Genomic DNA, 16,426 nt, shown 5'->3' on the forward strand with positions numbered 1-16,426 from the left:
GTAGTTTACCTGAAAAAATAATGCTGCTAACATGTATGGGATTGACTGCTGGGTGGATTACTTGTGAGTTGTAATCAGCTACTGATTACAAATTACATGACAAAAAAATGCAATAAATAACGTAATCTCGTAGATTACATTTTTGGGGTAATCTAACCTGACTACTTTTGGATTACTTTCAAACTAATTCTATTTCATTTTATGTCACATCCATTTGAGTAGGATAATCATTTTAACATAAAAGTTCAAAGAGGACGAAAATGTATTCAATTCTTTGTTACTAACAAAATGAGCTTCTTATGACATTCATAAAAAGTGCATTATACACTAAATGAATCAAATAAACGTTAAATCTAACAGCAATGACAGTGCATGGCCAAAGTTTATAATTCAAAACACTAGCAACATTACAAACATTAATGACCATAAAATCAACATAAAACAATCATAAAATGAACAAAAAAAAGAGAATGATTAGGATGATAAATAAATTAACAATTTACTGCTTTTGCCTTGTTAATATGTAATCATGTAATCTATAAAAAGTAACAGTAGTCCAATTATGAGTATTTTAAAATGTAATTTAATCTAATTACAAGTACTTCATTTTGTAATCTGATTACGTAATCCAGACTACATGTAATCCGTTGCTAACCAGCACTGGGTATTGGTATTAAATTCATGGTCTAACAGCATTAATTTAGGCCAATACATTTTTAAAGTTGCAGTCTACATTTAGGACTACAACAACCAAGTTAAGGAATAGTTAAAAAACGATACTACTCGTTTCATTTACTCACCTTTATGCCGTCTCGAACTCATAAGAACAAAGATATTTTGAAGGAGATATTTTGCGAATATATACATACAATACAAGTGAATGGGGTCCAAAATCTTTAAGCTCCAAAAAGGACAGAAAGGGAGCATACACGGTAATTCATAAGACTTGTGTGGTTTAATCCCTGTTTTCTGAAGTCATACGATCGGTTTTGGGTGAGAAACAGACCGAAATGTAACTTCTTATTCACTATAAATCTTCACATCTGCAGTCCCCTTGATGCAATTATGAAGTTTGACTACACTTCCTTGTGCATGATTCATGTGCACGGTGCTTACTTTTATGCTGCATTTATGTCCTTTTTGAAGGTTGAAAGTTTCAGACACCATTGACTTTTATTGTATGGAAATAAACGCATAAAAAAAATCATTGAAAAATATTGTCATTTGTGCTCCGCAGAAGCAAGTAAGTCTTATGAGTTTAAAACGGGCGGTCAAATTAGGTAAATAATACATCACAAATTACAAACAATATTATATTCAAAATATAAAAATTTACTGTAGGGATGCTCCGATCGATTGGCCACTGATCGGTATCGGCCAATATTCATGTCCTAGGAATTGATCGGTGAACAGTAACATGGCCGATAGCATAAACCGATTACTCATGACTCAAAAGACGCGCGGCTCCTTTAAGACTTCGGCAGCACTGTCATGGTTTCACAGAGTGTGGGGAATACTGGCATAGTGTTTATAAGCCAACAAACTTTATTTCAGCAGTTAAGAACGATGCAGTGGGAAAGGTATGGCGAATGAAAAGTTTGTGTACTGTACTGTTAATGTCACGTTTCACATGTGACAAGGCAAAGGGAAAACAGCGTGAGCTGTGAAACGGTCTTTATTATTGTAGCTTCTCAGTAATAATGTGAGTTACAAGATGTGGTGTAATTCAAACATTCATTAAATATCTCCCGATTAAACAGCATTCACAAAAGTAGCACCTGTAGAGTCCAGAAACATGTGCTCTTTCTCCACTTTCCCTTCATCTCTTGCCCTCATGAGAGAGTGCCTGTTCACCTCATTGAAGTTCAAGCAGCAACAAGTGAAAAATACAATCATCCAACTAAATGAAAAGGCAGGGAAGGAATTTATAAATATAATAATTCTTTATACAATATTAAGAGACCATAATATAATGTATAATGCAAAAATAAAATAAGGAATAATAATAATTATATGAAATAATGACAATGAATCAATAACCAAAAATGTCACATTGAGTTTAACTGCACCTTTGGATTATCAGTTTGTCTTCAGTTTGACACTAAACTAAACTTTTTATAGGGTTATCTATCTTAATATAGAGAATATTTTGTTAGCCTATACTTGTTTTAAAGTCTTATTTAAAAAAGCTTTTTTGAAAAGCCTTTTCAACTTTTTTTTTTTTTGTCAGCAAAAACTAGGCAAAGTGATTTTACTGGGGAGAGAAGAAAGAAAGCTTACATATAGCCAGTTATGACAGAGATCCTGATAAAAGGTGAAATTATCGGGATCGATATCGGCAGATCAGGTGACGAGATTGGTGATCGGCTGTAAAAATCCTGATCGGAGCATCAATAAAAACCTGCAGCTTTGAAATATGTAATCTTTGCATTGAGCCAAGAGGTCAGCGTTCTTCTATAGGTCACACGTCTTCTCGTCAGAGTCCACCAAACTTAAACTTTCGGCCGCAGCGAAAACATTTTATTCACATGAGCTTGCATTTTTAGTATTGCCTTACTAATAACACAGTTACTACTTCTGTTACAGCATTACTTAGTGCGTTAGTTACTTTTGTATTTAAAAGTGCCATTTTATCACCATACAGTATTACATATTTTTTCCATGAAAAATTTTTAAAATGAAAACTAATGAGCTAGGTTTAAATTGTTTTCTTTCTTGTTTTATACCCGTCAAAATGACAGACATCATTTGGAATTATCCAATTATCCTTTTATTTAATTCAGTAAATGACAGACAATTTTTATTTAACGCAACCTCAAAGCCCGACAAGTTGCAACAATGGAGGTGGACAAAGACAGGAAGTGCTCAGCATTCCAGTGCTCATGAGATAATGCAGGTTCTAGAAACTTCAAACTGCCCGCCAATGACATTCCAACATACGATACACAGGCACAAACAGAGCTTTCAAGAAATGAGTTCTTCCAAATAATTAAAATTCTGCCATTTACTAAGCCTTGTGTCGTTTTAAACCTGGACGACCTCCGTGGAACACTAAAGATATTTTGAAGCATCTCCAAGCTGCTGTGTTCTGTACAATGAAAGCATGTTGTGACCAGGGGCTGACAAACAGCAAAAAAAACAGCACCAGGAAAGTAGTGCTTGTGACTTGTGTGCTTTATTCCAAGTCTTCTGAAGTTTATGCAAGTACTGTTATTCACTTAAAATAAGGGCTGCAACTAATGATTATTTTGATAATAGGTTTTTCTTCGATTAAAAAGGCAAATATTTCCTGCATTTTGTTAACATTTATTTATTAAAAATAAAAATGATAGGGGGCCTGGGTGGGGGGTCCACAAAAGAAATTCATACAGGTTTGGAACAACATGAAGGCGAGTAAATGATGACAGAATTTTAATTGTGGCAGATGCACACTATCCAAATAATCGGATTTAACTATCTTAAATAATGATCAGGGTTGGGAGGGTTACTTTTGAAATGTATTCCACTACAGATTACAGAATACATGCTATAAAGTGTAATTTGTAACGTATTCCGTTAGATTACTCAAGGTCAGTAACGTATTCTAAATACTTTGGATATTTTTACAGGAAAACAGAAAAAAAAAAAATGATCATCAAGAATATGATTTTTGTCCTAATATCAAAGGTCTTACTAGAAAAAAAGAAATTATGATCCAACGTGAATTTTCTTGAAAAAAAAAAAAATATGATCGTGCCTGGTAACGTGTGCATGTAAAATGGCTAGAAATAGTATTTTAATTTAGCGTAAAGCTGACAATTTACACAAGGTTTAATTCTATTTCTTGTGCTCCAAACTTACTTCAAACTTACTTCTCTGTCTGCTCGTATGAATGTAACACATCATAAGAAAGTGTTTCACCGCTGTTCAAATGCACTTTGAATCACATCATTTATATGTATAAATGTTTTCCATCTGAAAGAACTAAATATTAAATGAAACAAATGACAATAAAATGCAAAGTAATCTCTTCAGTAATCAAAATACTTTTTGAATGTAACTGTATTATAATTACCAATGATTTAAATTGTAACTGTAGTGGAATACAGTTACTAATATTTTGTATTTTAAATACGTAATCCCGTTACATGTATTCCGTTACTCCCCAACTCTGATAATAAGGACACACATAATATCATAAAGCAGTGTTATTATGTCACACTGTTATGATCAGGCCATAGTTTTATTCTCTCATAGTGTGATCATGTGGCTGGCTGAACATTTGGGTACAGACTGTTTATAGAGTCTCTAGAGACATGGATCGGACACCAACTCAAATCCTGCTGCTCTGGCTTCATGCTTACAGTCTTCCAAGCTTGTTAAATTAAATCTTTTTACTTACACAACCAAATACTCAGTGGCCAATTTGAAAAAAAAAAAAAAAATGTAAAAATGTCATGTGGTCTAACCATAAATTTAAATGTAGTATAATACTTTCTCCACCTTGAACAACCTAGAAGTATAAACAACCTAATTATTAATAAAAAAAAACAAGAAAAAAAAAACATTTTGAAACACATTTTGTAAAAAAAAAAAAAAAAAAAAAAAAAAAAAAAGGAACAAGAAAAAGAAAAATATTAAATATCATGAATTTGTAAGTAAAAAAAATAATCACAATGTTTTCTCAGAGTTACACCACATAAACCTGAACAAAATGTGCTTTTTCAAAAAAATTCAAAAATCAAATCAAATGTTTTTTAAAAACTTTACGCTGTCTCAAGGTGACTGCTCTGTTTTATGGCTTATATGGTCAACATAAACAACAAATACATGTTGGTTACACTACACGACTTTGATTTTGAGGACAAAAGTGTTTTTAAAAATGAATCATATTTTAAAACAATTGTTTCACTGCTTTTTTTTTTTTTTTCTTTTTTAAAAAAAAATAACAATAAAAGATTATTCTGCAGTAGTCATGCAAACCTTTATTATTTCAAGAATTTCAGCTTTTAATTAGACATATTTATTTATTTACTGTTTCTGGCCACCACATGACATTTTTTACTTTAAACCCCAGAAAAAAATATCAATACTCCAAATTCAAAAATTGAAAATATGCTCATCATAGAAGAGATGCATTCAACTAAATGTTTAGTGTGAATTGCGTTTTTATACACTTAGTTTAATAGATCATCTGGGAAAAAAGAAAGTGCATCATGTCATTGACCCTTACACATGGCCATAATATGCACCTGTTACCCTCTGTTATTGTATTTTATGAATAAATTTGTGAACAGAATCCAAGTTATGATCACGAAAGAAACAGACCCACACACATTTTTTCTACTGCGATAATCAAACTATAATGGAAGTTTGGGCTGTTTATATGAAGGATGCTTAAACAGTGGTGCAAAATTTGTTCTACACAAAAAAGCATTTTATGGGCAAAACCCTGACAATTGCTTGAATTAAAAACATGTTCATGTTGTAACTGAACGCTCATCATAGCAATATCTTACCTTCTGTTCTCTTTTTAAAGACAGACAAAAGACTTCCTCTAACTGTTCTCTTGGCCATTATTGCAAGTCCACAAAACTTCTGAAAACTTGCATTACCTTCAGTGGCGTAAGTTTCATGTGAAAACTAGGAAGGACAAGTCAACCCATCGTCGCTGAACTCCGACACACCTGTTTGCCGGTGTTTATAGAAAACAGGTGCCTTTTTGCAGTGGAGAGAGAGTTTGTATGCTCAAGGTTGCCAGATTGCACAACTAAAGCATCACACTGGCAGAGTATTTACAAACTGTGCAAGTTTAAAGATCTGATTGGGGATTTCACATCTTGAAATTTGGCAACCACACACACATCGAAATCTAATTCTTATCGTCTGTTATTTATCAAACACAGAGAATTAAATACTTTACTTGCATGATTAGTTGAAGTAATACATGACACAACTGATCTAAAGGGGATTGTAAGGGGGGATGGTGGTTTTACAAGGGGGATGGTTTTTGGTATTCCTTGCAACAAAGGGGATGGCATCTACTCACATCCCTCCTCAACTCGAGCCCTGCAAGTACTCAACTAACACAAGATAAATTGTGTATTCTGTACAGAGGAAAAAGAGCATACATAATAGATGTACTTTAGGGCTGGGAAAACATGTAGATTTCCCGATTAATCGTGTAAAATCAATTATTAATGTCGATAAATAATAAATTATTCATACTTTAAAGTACACTTCAGTTTTGGCTGTGTTGATTATTATACATTGGGGGAAAAAAATGATTTTGGGGGGTGTTAATTACTATTCCTGCAGTTTGGTTAAATGTACCCAAGGAAATAAGATCTCCAGTTTACCTAATCATTTTTAGGTAGATTTACTTAATAATTAACACAAATATATACCTTACCGGTCAAAAGTTTTGAAACACTTGACTGAAATGTTTCTCATGATCTTAAAAATCTTTTGATCTGAAGGCGTATGATTAAATGTTTGAAATTAGTTTTGTAGACAAAAATATAATTGTGCCACCATATTAATTTATTTCATTAGAAAACTAACATTTAATAATAATAAAAAATAAAATAATAAGTTTTTGAAATTGATGACTTGGACCAAATAATAAAGAAAAGCAGCCAATAAGTGCCCATCATAGATGGGAACTCCTTCAATACTGTTTAAAAAGCATCCCAGGGTGATACCTCAAGAAGTTGGTTGAGAAAATGTCAAGAGTACATGTCTACAAATTCTAGGCAAAGGGTGACTACTTTGAAGATGCTAAAATATAACACAGTTTTGATTTATTTTGGATTGTTTAGTCACAACATAATTCCCATATTTCCATTTATGTTATTCCATAGTTGTGATAACTTTACTATTATTCTAAAATGTGAAAAAAAAAAATAAAAATAAAAAAATATATATAATAAAGAATGTGTTTCAAAACTTTTGACTGGTAGTGTATATCTTTGTGTGTGTGTGTGTGTGTGTGTTTTTGATATTATACTTGGAAATTGACATTTTATGCAAGTTTTATATCGGTTTTATCCGAATGCCAAGGCTTTAGAAGGTCATATAAGGTCCAGCTGCCAGCTCATGAACATTTAACAAAGGGCTGAATGAAATCCTTTATCATGGGTTAAGATAATGTGATAAAGTAACATTAAATTTGTTGTTTTGTAATTAAAGTGTGACCAAGCTTTACGTTATCGTGCTATGCACATTTTGAATCTGAGTATTTCTGACGCTGCAGGTTTTGCTGCCTTTTGGAATTCAAATGACATGACTATTTTAATGCATGTTAATCGTGTTATGGAATTCTGCATATTTCTGTTTTGCATGCATTCTACTCATGATGGTCCTGCTGTTAAAAAATCATGGAAAGTTGCCAGCAGACACCTATGGAGATGGAATTGTTTCATAATAACATACAAATGGAAAGAGTTTCACAAATATGAAATTAATTCACAAATAAAAAGAATGAGATTTACAAATATATGTTAGGAGTGTCACAAAAATAAAGTGAATTCACAAATAAAATGAGATTTGCAAAAAAAAAAAAAAAAAAAAAAAAAATAATAATAATATTTACAAATATATTTTTTAACTCACAAACACATCTCTGTCCAGCATTCATTTGTGAATCGCGCGCATTTATTTGTGGATTGCTTCCTGTGCATTTGCGGATCGCTACACGCATTTGTCGATTTTGAAACAAATCTAGCATCAAGATGTGCACACAAATCTAAAAATAGGTGGACTCCACCCATCGTCTACTCAAGCCAATCAGATAACGACCACATTACTCGGACCAATCGTAGCACATTCTATCTTCAACGAATCACGCTTCGTTTTACTATCAGGGCGGGACCAGAGTCACAGCGCTCTCATGAGCATGGAATCAAGCACATACAGATAAGCTCCCAGGCAAAATTTTAAAGAAACTGATGTCAACAGAGGAAAACTGTGACTTAAAGTTTGTATCATTTTCTCTCGGTTATAAACGTGCAGTATCTTGTTAAATGTCAACAGCTGAAAATTGCCCCATTTGTAGTGGCCTGATCATTAGCCTTATAGCTAACCTGGCTGACTGTATGAGTCTGCTATTTTAATTTTAATCAAGTTTCTTGACTGAAATGTGTCGTCAAAACCTATACTCTTAATGTTACATGGCAGATACAAACAGACACACTATAAAAGATCAGTAATACAGATTTTGTGTCTTTATAAAACAATGAATCATATTACACAAACCATAAATGAATACCCTACTTTACACAGTGTACAAGATCTGCTATGCCAATAATTTGGTTTCACATTATGCTAATGTATTTAAAATACATTTAATTGAAATAATATTTCAAAGGATTTATATTTTTAGCACTTAGTGTTATGGCAGACCAGTCCAATGTTACTCACAAGAAATAATTATGTTAACCCTGTAAAACAATGAGTGTTTCACTTATTTACTAAGGAAGTATATGGGCTGTGAGATACAGCAGGACATTAATAATAATAATAATAATAATAAAAGAGTTGCAAGGATACTGGAGAACTGGTGCTCTCTGCTCCACATCACAAAAAGACTTTTGTGCTACTGGTGGTAAGATGTCACAAAGCTCCATGGCCCAATCTTGTTTGTGCAACATGTTCTTTTATATACAGTAATGGACTCGTTTTTAATGTGTAACTTATTTTTTCCAATCATTTGTGCAGAATGCTCTTACTCTGACTAGGAGTATCCATCTGATACAACTGATATAACACCATGATGTGGCAATGAGGATGTTCATGTACAACAAACTTGAGCAAAATGCCAGCAATCCAGTTGTAATGTTCAATTCCAGTGTTTGTGTGCAAATACACGTACTTCAAATTTGTCTTTTGTAGTTACATGCATGACAACCTGTAATTTGTAACCAAAAAAATCATACCTTTTAGCCAGCAGACTTGGTTTAGTGTTAAATACAGACACTCTTTAAAACCTATTTACCTCAAAATGCCTTGATAGATCTCAATAAAAGATTTGTCAACTAAATGACAAAAAATATTTTGTCAAATGAGATGAGTCATAATTTATACTCCTATTCATGTTGTTCCAAACCCAAATGACTGACTTTCTTCTGTGAGAGGAACTCAAAAGGAGATGTCAGGAATAATGATAGGAACTGACAGCCTCGCTTTCATTTCAGCCTCATTAGCATTAGCTCAATACATTTTACAATGTATTCTCATATTCCACAGAAGAAACTAAATAGTACAGGTTTTAAAAAAAACATGAGGGTGAGTAAATGACAGAATTTTCATTTTTAAGTCAACCCAAAGACAATAACTATGTTTCCATCCAAGGGTTTTTTTGTAACAAAAAGTGTAGCGCATTAAAAAGTTTACTGATATAGCTGATGGAAACTAAAATTTCACAAGTGTCGACACAATATTTTTCCGTTTAACTCTAGCACATAAACTCTATGCTGATACTTCAAATGTCGCAAAAAACTGGTTTGGAAACATGTTTTGAGAAAATTGGCATTAACACAAAAATATAGTGTCACATGACAGAATTTACCCCAATTGTTAGCCTGTGTTAATCATGACGACAAGGTATACATCCTTGAAAGCCAATTTATTGTACGTGAAGCATTACACGCACTGTTATGGATTGGTCTTAATGGCATTCCTGCACAGATCTGATGCTGCAAACACATCTGCGTCATGACACTTCCAGGAGTGCCAATGCAAATATCTCGTATCAGGAGAACAAATGAATGGCCACTCTTTGCGATTAATTTAGTCGCTGTAGACATCTGTTTATTTATTAAAGTTGCTTTTCCACACCATTCAGAATAATAGATGGCAGTCATGGAATTAGCCCAAATAAAAATAAAATAAAACATATCATTTCTGTGCACAAAGATGTTTTAAATAAAATATAAATAAACAATACAAGGAGAAAAGCATCAGTGTGCTTTTTTGGAACACTAACATATAACCCAATTCTATAAAATTATTGTTTAGCTTACTTTTGAAAAATGCTGGCAAAATTCCCCATATTAATTTAAATAAATTAGCCTACCAAATGAATAAAGCATTAAATAAAATAATTAATTACCAAACTAAAAAATATTATTGTTAGGCCTATATAACTGCCTTTTCTTTACACAAACTTAAATTAGCCTTACCCTGTTCTGTAGACGAAAAAAGTCGGCTGAATTACATTCTCAGAATGTTCTACACTTTTTTCAAGACTATAAACTGTAAGAACTATTTGTCCAATGCTGAGTTCACTTTCATAAAACGAGCTTTTGAACATTTTAAAATTTTTAAATATTGTAAATCTAACCCGCTTTACCTCGGATCGCATTTGCTGAGCTTCTTCAGAAAATGTAAATTGCATTATCATGCTAAAATGTATTTTAGATGGCATTCAAATTCAGCTGGTCATTAAAAGTTGCTGGACAAATATGCGGTACATAATGCAGTTGTGATGGCAATGCTTTAGATTAGGCTATTTTGAACAATCATCTATTGAATATCAGGAATGTATCATATATGTAAACCCTGATATTACACCGCATCAGTTTATCTTTAATAGCTGTGCACACAACATATACACATTGATGGATGGTGCTTATACTAAGACCGAAAGTTTCCCCCACTACTTTGTGTGCAGGTAGCCAGCTTGAACAGGGCCATGACGATTCGCTTTCGAGTCGGAACCGGTGGCAACCTGCGATAGGCGCAACATCAGGACCAATATTACAGTCCTGTCAGAAAGGTAACTTCCCTTTTGATTGCAATTCCTCATCTTCTGATTGCATTTATTTGTTAAATTAAAATGACAGTAAGCTGGCTAATTTCAATGAATTGTCTCAATACTCTCCACATTTTACAAAGCCTTTGGGGGGAAAAATTAGGGACATCTGGGATGCGAAAGGAACACAATTAGCGATATACACACATTTCTGTATGGAAACAGCAGATTTCTTTAGCGATAAACCAAAACATATGCGACAAATTTTTGTTTTTTTTAAGCGTGACGTCATAAGGCCAGGGTAGCTCAGTGGTAAAGACGCTGGCTACCACCCCTGGAGTTCGCTAGTTCGAATCCCAGGGCTTGTTGAGTGACTCCAGCCGGGTCTCCTAAGCAACCAAATTGGCCCGGTTGCTAGGGAGGGTAGAGTCACACGGGGTAACCTCCTCGTGATCACTATAATGTGGTTCGCTCTCGGTGGGATGTGTGGCGAGTTGTGCGTGGATGCCGTGGTAGATGTGCGCTATATCGCCGTGGTAATGCGCTCAAACAAGCCACGTGATAAGATGCGTGGGTTGACAGTCTCAGACGCAGAGGCAGCTAAGATTCGTCGTCCACCACCCAGATTGAGGCGAGTCACTACGACACCATGAGGACTTAAGAGCACATTGGGAATTGGGCATCCAAATTGGGAGAAAAAGGGGAGAAAATCAAAAAACATGACGTCATAACACACACCATTTTTATCGATAAAAGGCCATTTGAAATGGAAACAGACAGAAAACATTTTTTTATGCATTTTCACTTTGTCATAACAAAACAGCACAAAAAGTGGATGGAAACTAGGTTAATGTTACGGTTTATTTCAATTTTGTATTGCACTTTCATTTCAAGATATGACGTTGTAACTTAAAAGAAATCTGACATAGAAAAATAAACAATCTCATATTACACATTTTAAAAAGTGCCCTGTATTGGAGCTGGAACCACTGAGTTTTGGAGCAGGTGAGTCAAGTGCTCAAAGTTGATGGGCAGTACACAGGGAAAACATCTGAAAAAGATGGCAATATCTAATGAGTCAATTATCACTGTCAGAACATGATGCTGTATTTTAGAAAGGGACCCCATAATAGTACCTCCTAAAACATTCAAACAAAAGTGCTAATATGCTAAATTCTAATAATTATTATCTTACAACTGCTTTTATTAAATACATTAACATGTGAAACCAAATTATTGGCATAGCAGATCTTGTACACTGTGTAATGTAGGGTATTCATTTATGGTTTGTGTAATATGATTCATTGTTTTATAAAAGACACAAAATCTGTATTACTGATCTTTTATAGTGTGTCTGTTTGTATCTGCCATGTAACATTAAGAGTATAGGTTTTGATGACACATTTCAGTCAAGAAACTTGATTAAAATTAAAATAGCAGACTCATACAGTCAGCCAGGTTAGCTATAAGGCTAATGATCAGGCCACTACAAATGGGGCAATTTTCAGCTGTTGACATTTAACAAGATACTGCACGTTTATAACCGAGAGAAAATGATATGAACCTTAAGTTACAGTATTCCTCTGTTGACATCAGTTTCTTTAAAAGTTTGCCTGGGAGCTTATCGTATGTGCTTGATTCCATGCTCATGAGAGCGCTGTGACTCTGGTCCCGCCCTGATAGTAAAACGAAGCGTGATTCGTTGAAGATAGAATGTGCTACGATTGGTCCGAGTAATGTGGTCGTTATCTGATTGGCTTGAGTAGACGATGGGTGGAGTCCACCTATTTTTAGATTTGTGTGCACATCTTGATGCTAGATTTGTTTCAAAATCGACAAATGCGTGTAGCGATCCGCAAATGCACAGGAAGCAATCCACAAATAAATGCGCGCGATTCACAAATGAATGCTGTACAGAGATGTGTTTGTGAGTTAAAAAATATATTTGTAAATACATTTTATTTTCAAATCTCATTTTATTTATTTGTGAATTCACTTTATTTTTGTGAAACTCCTAACATATATTTGTAAATCTCATTCTTTTTATTTGTGAATTAATTTCATTTTTATGTAACTCCTTACATTTATTTGTGGATCGGATTCAATTTATTTGTGAACCAACTTTTTATTTGCAAATCTCTTTCCATTTGTATGTTAATATGAAACAAAAATAACCCCATTGGGGGCCTGGGTAGCTCAGCAAGTATTGAAGCTGACTACCAACCCTGGAGGCTTGAGTTTGAATCCAGGGTGTGCTGAGTGACTCCAGCCAGGTCTCCTAAGCAACCAAATTGGCCCGGTTGTTAGGGAGGGTAGAATCACATGGGGTAACCTCCTCGTGGTCGCGATTAGTGATTCTCGCTCTCAATGGGGTGCGTGGGAAGTTGTGCGTGGATCGCGGAGTGTAGCATGAGCCTCCACATGCGGAGTCTCCGCGGTGTCATGCACAACGAGCCACGTGATAAGATGCACGAATTGACAGTCTCAGAAGCAGAGGCAACTGAGACTTGTCCTCCACCACCTGGATTGAGGTAACTGCGCCACCACGAGGACCTACTATGTAGTGGGAATGGGGCATTCCAAATTGGGGAGTGAAGGGGATTAAAAAAAATAACCCCATAGATGTCCCACTGAGGCTCGGGTATGTGTTTCTCAACAATGAGAAATCTCAACAATGAAGGAATCATTGTTCTGCCACTTTGGACTGGGATACAAGTATGCACTAGCCATCGGGATTAAACCATGCAGCGCATCCGCCGGCCGCAGCGCAAGCGCAGAACAGAACAACCAACTAGCATAGTGCTGACGAACCTGCATACAGAGTGCGAGTTGCGCAGCCCATTTGAATTCAACATGGAATCAGCTGTTATACACCAGTGTGATAGGGACATTTTCTGTCTTTCTTTTTGCTATCATTTTGAGGACAATGAAGTACTGACTAAATGCGGCAACAAGGCTTGTGCACTGTTAATATATAGGACATAAAGAATTGGATGCCAGATCAGATGTGATTTTTATGTATTAAAGGTTTACTCTGTGCATTTAAACATTCAAATATGATTCTCTGTGAATTATATTTGTTTAGTCGACCCATTTGTACATATGTTGGTCAATAAACATTATTAACAATGACTTGTGCTTCTTGTGAGTAATTGAAATAGATTCAGTTAAGAATAGTCTAAAAATCTACAATAATTATAATGGAGAGAAAACAAATTTGATATAAAAGATACTTACACTTTTCAGGTTAATTTTACCCAATATTTAAAAGTGAATTTTGCCTGTTTTACAAAAGTAAATTGCACTATAGCAAGCCTTTACCTGATATTCTTAACATATATATTGCATGCTAAAATTGAGAATATTTACTCAAATTTCTGCCTCATTTATTGGGGGTAAAATCTATAGGTTTTTTCAGTGTATCTGTTTAATAAATGGCAATTGAACAACATATTTTGGGCTCTGTTGTTAACTTTTAAAATATTTCCATAATGTACCAAGTAAGAAGGTTCCTTTATAATTAGCATCCTAATATGCTTTTTTTTTTTTAAACAGAATTGAAGGAGTTGACTGCTTTTCCTGTATGGTGCAACTTCTACAAAATACAAAACAAATTGTAAAACAAAAAAGGAACAAATTATATTTTCTACAAAACTCTTTAGATCATAAACGCTTTAAGATCACAAAAACATAAATTCAGTACAGTGTGTTCAAACTTTTGACTGCTAGTTTATTTGTCTTTTCCCTACTGATCATTTCCTGATTCTCTCCCTCATTTTCTTCCTCCAAATGCTGATACAATCTCCTTCTTCCTGTGACATCACTGAGGCCACAACCCACTTCCTGTTTCAAGAAATGCCAAATAAGGACTGACTGTATACGTTCTGCCGAGCGCAAGTTTGCACACACACACACACACACACGCACAAGGTTGAACACACACATTGACACACTTTGAGCCCAGATGTTGATTACTGTTGGATGGGGGAGCTTAAGTCCACCAGATGGAAGAAAGAAGGGATGAAAGAAATAAGAGAAAGAGATGACGAATAGAGGATCAGAGAAGGAGGGAGATCAGGATGAGCTTGGCTCATACTGTTCTAAGAAATGAATACATTGTTAATATGGGAAGCTGGATGAAACTGAGTGTACAGTGAATTACTTATGCAAAGACAGAAAAATGTTGACAAATTGCAACAAATGCTCAAAGTGTTCACCAGTGTAACAAATGCATAAAAGGCACTTTGTATTACAAATAAATTAACCAAAATAAATGAAAAACAAAGTTCACAATTTCACTTCCACTGTAGTTGCATACGATTCTGGTAGACTATAGAAATTCATTTTGTATTGTGTTGTTGTGGCACTGCAAATATCATTGGCTCCATTACAATAAATTGCCTGTGTCTTTCCTCACTTGGAAGACGCTTTGGATAAAAGTGTCTCTAAATCAATAAATGTAAATGTAATGCAAATGAACTAATGCAGATACACCTCAACCTTAGGTCTCAAAGTAGGGATGTGCATTTTGTCATTTTGACTACTTCAACCTTGAAGTACTCTGGTGCGATGGAGCAAGTTTAGGCTGTGTTATTTTATTGTTTATCTGCATCAGATAGACATCTTTGGCCTTTCAAAATAGTTTAATGAGGCCCCATTCTGCCATGTTTGCGAACTGTTGTTACTGCAAATTCGATCAATGTGAAAACCCCAGGAGATCAGCAGTTACAGAAATACTTAAACCAGCCCATCTAATCAGCCAATCATGTGGCAGCAGTGCAGTGCAAAAAATCATTCAGTTAATGTTCACATCAACTATCAGAATAGGAAAAATGTGATCTCAATGATTTGGACCGTGGCATGATTGTTGGTGCCAGATGGGCTGGTTTGAGTATTTCTGTAACTGCTGATCTCCTGGGATTTTCACACACAACAGTCTCTAGAATTTACTCATTTTTAAAAACATTCAGTGAGCGGCAGTTCTGCAGATGGAAATGCCTTGTTGATGAGAGAGGTCAACAGAGAATGGCCAGACAGGTTCGAACTGACAAAGTCTACAGTAACTCAGATAATCACTCTGTACAATTGTGGTGAGAAGAATATCATCTCAGAATGGTGTTCTGAGATGCGGGTTGGCACTGTTTTGGCGGCACGAGGGGGACCTACACAATATTAGGCAGGTGGTTTTAATGTTGTGGCTGATCGGTATATACATACATACATACATACATACACACACACACACACACTGGCGGCTAAAAGTTTGGAATAATGTACAGATTTTGCTGTTTCGGAAGGAAATTGGTACTTTAATTCACCAAAGTGGCATTCAACTGATCACAATGTATAAACAGGACATTACTGATGTAAAAAAACAGCACCATCACTATTTGAAAAAAACAATTTTTGATCAAATCTAGACAGGCCCCATTTCCAGCAGCCATCACTCCAACACCTTATCCTTGAGTAATCATGCTAAATTGCTAATTTGGCTCAAGAAAATCACTTGCTATTATATCAAACACAGTTGAAAGCTATTTGGTTCATTAAATGAAGCTTAACATTGTCTTTGTGTTTGTTTTTGAGTTGCCACAGTATGCAATAGACTGGCATGTCTTAAGTTCAATATTAGGTCAAAAATGGCAAAAAAAAAAAAAAAAAACAGCTTTCTCTAGAAACTCAGTCAATCATTGT

At 34.8% G+C, this 16,426-nt stretch overlaps 1 protein-coding gene across 2 annotated transcripts in view; it reads right to left on the reverse strand.

The window, feature by feature from the left end:
• LOC127416766 (vasodilator-stimulated phosphoprotein-like) overlaps positions 1-16,426 on the reverse strand; it is a 75,579-nt gene that overhangs the window by 30,076 nt on the left and 29,077 nt on the right. The window lies entirely within an intron of this gene.

This window comes from Myxocyprinus asiaticus, chromosome 26, assembly GCF_019703515.2.
Source record: "Myxocyprinus asiaticus isolate MX2 ecotype Aquarium Trade chromosome 26, UBuf_Myxa_2, whole genome shotgun sequence".
Taxonomy (NCBI): domain Eukaryota; kingdom Metazoa; phylum Chordata; class Actinopteri; order Cypriniformes; family Catostomidae; genus Myxocyprinus; species Myxocyprinus asiaticus.